The sequence below is a fragment of the Pantherophis guttatus genome, chromosome 1, assembly GCF_059756535.1.
Source record: "Pantherophis guttatus breed Tessera chromosome 1, ASM5975653v1, whole genome shotgun sequence".
In the NCBI taxonomy this organism is placed as follows: Eukaryota; Metazoa; Chordata; class Lepidosauria; order Squamata; family Colubridae; genus Pantherophis; species Pantherophis guttatus.
Genome location: NC_142063.1, coordinates 198,140,214 through 198,144,719, shown reverse-complemented (window position 1 = coordinate 198,144,719; position 4,506 = coordinate 198,140,214). Strand labels below are relative to the sequence as shown.

The following is a 4,506-nucleotide window of genomic DNA, read 5'->3' as shown; positions in this document are numbered from 1 at the left end:
ATGCTGAGTGGGCAGTGGAAATTCCATTGAGAATGTACCAACTTGGCAAAAACTGTTAAGCAGATTACAGAATAGCTCCTGAGTAAAGGAAAGATATAAACATAAAATACAGGAAATGGATACAAATAAATGGGGACAGTAGGACAGGGACGGTAGGCACATTGGTGCGCTTATGCACACTCCTTACAGACCTCTTAGGAATGGGTGAGGTCAACAGTAGACAGCCTAAGGTTAAAGTTATGGGGGTTTGGGGATGAAACCATAGAAACCACAGGTAGTGTATGAGACCAAAAAATTCATACAAAACCACTTGCTGATGCTCCCCTTTAGATTAGTAGGCTTCTTACAAATGCTGGCATCCTGCCTTGGCCATTAAAGTCAACTCTGAGCTTTTGTGGTGGCAGAATGAAGCAGATTTTATAATATGATCCTGTTGTGAAGCCAAAGTAGAACAGGGGATGGTATCTAAATCTTTTTCTTAATTATCTTAGTGCCAGACACTAAGCAAGAGGTATGCTCTTATTTCTTTCTCTTTCAGGATGAATGGGTGAGAGATGCTGTGTCCATGCAGACCAGTGGCAAAATTACCTTATAGTGAATCAGGTTTTTGGTTCTTTGAGTCCATACTTATCTATCTGAATTTCATAGGTCTTCAGAAAGGCATCTTTACTAGCCAAACAGTTGATGCTGGGGAAAAGATACTTGGAATGAGCAATAGTTTGGATCCTATTAAGCCTCAGCTTTGTAAGTGGTAGAGGCATCTCACAGTTCTTTTATTTTAGGGGAGGCTAGTTAATAAATCTTACTAAAGCTTTCACCACAAGGTATCACACTCAAATGCTCTGTGCTGCAGAAATATGGAGGATGAGATAAAACAAGATTTAGAGATGCTACAAAACAAGTTTATGAAGCATATTCTCAAACTCCTTCCCTAACCATTTTTCTATGGCTCATCTCAGAAGTCACTTTGATTTATCCCCCACTGAAGGCAGGATGAATCTGCTTTATCTTTAATACTAGCGAAGGCTGAAGGAGACAGATGATGCCTGTCTGGATAGGATGTGTTAGCTGGGCAAGCTTCAGGACTGACAGCTCAGAATTTTGTGAGAAAGTATATGGGTAACATCTATGGGTTCACCTGTGGAATATGGGTACATCTATGGAGCATCTTCTAACAGGGCTACTTAACCAGGTATTTGAGAATGATAGTAAAGGAAATTCTACTGTAAACATTTCCTGTTTCTTTCCCGGAAACTTTTTTTTAAATTACCTGAAGGTTCTACAATATTTTGAATGCCAAATATGGAGTATGTAGTATCTAATGTTACCTGATATCTGTAGTACATAGATCTCTGGAACAGACCTTTAATTTTGTGATCTTAAATTTTACTCTGGAATGTTGATTAATAGTCTTCCTTATTCCATACAACATTCGCTGTAGCTGTTGGTGTTTTAAAATTACTGTATTTTGACTATAATTTGATCATGGTTTCAGATCATGTTATTTTGGAATAGAGCAGAGCTTTACACAATTCAGCAGATGACAAACTGGCTGAGGCCAGCTTCACTCAGAAGCTGAGCAGGGTAGCGATTGGTTGGATGTACACTTCTTCAGATTAACTTTGTTCATAATAATATATACTATGATGAGCTTCTGTCCACTTGGGGTGAATATCCATTTTAATTCACCAAAGTAATTTAATTGTAGATTGTCAGTTCCTAGGATTGCTTGTAGGGTTTCACTTTTAATTATGCAGTATCATTTTACTAGAAAGTTGGGAAGGAAGAAGGACATCCTGGTCTGTACAGGTCCCAAGGAGCAAAGAGAAATATAATCAATTAATACAGGTACTGATAGCAAAGTGTTAGAGAAGGAACAGGGGTTGCTAAGCAAGAGGTCATAAGTAGCATTCATACTTATGGAAAAGAATAGGTTTGCCCAAATAATAGTGGATTATAAAAACTAATGGCATTCTGCTTGTTATGCTTTATAATTGTTTTCCCCCTCCCAAAACCCACTTGTGATAATTGCTCCTATTATGACTATAATTTCAGTGGCACTAGAAATAGAAATGGTTGTAGGCAGCCTAGAGTTGTCACTTGGCAAGATGGACAGCATACAAATTTAATAAACAAATACATAATAAACACAAAATAGCCACAGCTTCTGTCCTTCTTCCTCCTCATTTTAGGCTTATATGCTGGCTCTTTTCCAGGAGCTCAAGATGGATTCCACAGAGAATTCCTTTCATTTGTGAGGTAGGTTGGAATGAGAAAACACAATTGATTGGTCAAAGACACCAAGTGAATTTCCATGGTTGTAAGAGTCTTGAACGCAAATCTCCTCTAGGTAAATCTAATAAATTTAACCACTAGGTGAGAATAACAGAACTGGGAGGGACCTTGGAAAGTTGGAAGGTCATAATCACTCATGTGTGACCAGCATCATCTTTGAGAAAACTTTATTTTCATGAGCTGGGAAGTAGATGAGGTGGACAGAAAGGCCAGGGAGAAAAAAATAATAGAAATATTTAAATCTGTCTGTTTTCTACTGGTTCTTTCATAGTGGCTGGCTGGCTGGCTGAGAAGATTATTTCTGTAGTCTGGATTTAAATGAAATCAGAAGTCTATAAATTATGCCTGTATTACTAGGATCTATTTGATTTCTTCTATCTCTTAATTTCTCTTTCCTTCATCCTGATATTCTGGAGAACTGGTAACTCAACAATGGTTACGTGAGGAAAGTTGTTTGAGGATGTTGATAGAGCAACCAATGATGCTGTTCAGTCACTCTTCTGTCATATCTGTCACTACAGTAGCAAACCATCAAATATTCTATCCCTCAGATCTTCATTATACAAGGACACCCTCAGTGGAACATACTGGCAGTTAAGAAAAATCAGAATGAAAGGACATCTCATGGGACATCTGTCAAAACAACTCTATTATTTTCCTTCTGTGTCTGTAATGAACTCATAAATGTCTTGATACAGATATGCAGTATATCAATATATTCACATATACATGAATGAATCTCTTTAGCATGTAAGATTCTGTTTTAAAAGGCCATCCATTTAAATGACATACATTTAGATAGATCGGTAGATAGATATTTGAGCATACAATCTCCTTAGACTCATATTTCTTCAGTTTCAGCCTCTTTCATCCTCTGGAGAGAAGTAACTGGAAAAGCAATTTGTTTCATTTTAACTAAGCCAGGAACCTTTGAAAACCCAGAGACTTCTGTCTCACCAAGAATCCCATTTAGTTTTGGGAGGAGGGGAGGGGGAAATGTCAGGGTGAAGCTTATCTTATTGCTAACTATTAGTGAGACTTCTGCATTATTTACAGTTCTGGCAATGTGATTTCCCTAGTCAGCAGACAGGCCACATATAAGCACATTCCCAGATATCCTTCAACACTGAATCAGTTGCTAATAGCACCAGACTGTTATCAGAAAAGAGAAGGAATCGGTAACATTTTAGTGAATCAGAGTAAACCGAGGTCCTTCCTTTATTGTACCCCAACACCAGAGTTTATTAACTAATTCCAACCAATTGTTTTAAAATCATCTAATGTACATTTCTATCTTCTGTCAAGCAAAGATGATATACTAGACACGCTATAGTTAATTTGTGTGTGTGTGTGTGTGTGTGTGTGTGTGAGAGAGAGAGAGAGAGAGAGAGAGAGAGAACGAAAGAGAGAGAGAGAAATATTTTAGACATCTTCAGGTTTACTTTTCAGTTATCATTGTTGCTGCCAGAGATAAAAGCTCAAAGGGAGACCCCCGTGTGTCAACTGAAGATTGCAAGGTCATTTCAATCTCTTAACTTCAAATGGCAAACAATTCACAAAACTGTCTGACTAATGTAGCTGTTGAATTTTTTGTTTGATTGGTTTTACAGACTGTCCCCAAATACTCTTTCCATTGTCTGAATCACCCCACAAAATGTGATCAGTAGACCATTCTTTTCCAATTTTGCCATTGGGATTGGAGGAAAATTAATTTGCAAAAAAGCCAAGATGCTGCTGTGTCACTTGGGTAGGGGTTTCTTGGCCATCAATGACACTTACCAGCTAATGTTTTTGAAAGAGAAAGTTCACTAATCAGTTTCTCCCAAAGTTTTGGTCATGCAATTTATTAGGAAATTAAATTCAGTATATAAATAACAGATTTTATTTGTAAACTTATTCTTTTGCATGTTTTTCAACACTTTTAACAGCAAATGTAGATTCTGAAGAGTGTGGAAATTCCACTTCCATTGTTGCTTTTCCATTCATTGCCAGGAAGAAGAGGACAATTTGGAACTTCTAATATTGAGGTACCCTATGAGATAAATCAGAATTGGCCAAAAGTCTTCCTTCCTTCCTTCCTTCCTTCCTTCCTTCCTTCCTTCCTTCCTTCCTTCCTTCCTTCCTTCCTTCCTTCCTTCCCTCCCTCCCTCCCTCCCTCCCTCCCTCCCTCCCTCCCTCCCTCCCTGGTTTATTATAATACCAAGAAGCCAT

At 38.0% G+C, this 4,506-nt stretch overlaps 1 long non-coding RNA gene across 2 annotated transcripts in view; it reads left to right on the top strand.

Moving 5' to 3' along the window:
- The first annotated feature begins 613 nt into the window (after positions 1 to 613).
- LOC117674398 (uncharacterized) overlaps positions 614 to 4,506 on the top strand; it is a 55,666-nt gene continuing 51,773 nt past the window's right edge. For both annotated transcript variants that reach the window (XR_004593839.2, XR_004593841.2), the window contains exons 1-3: positions 614 to 744; positions 2,193 to 2,259; positions 4,224 to 4,322. This is a non-coding gene — a long non-coding RNA (uncharacterized LOC117674398). The remainder of the gene's footprint in view (positions 745 to 2,192; positions 2,260 to 4,223; positions 4,323 to 4,506) is intronic.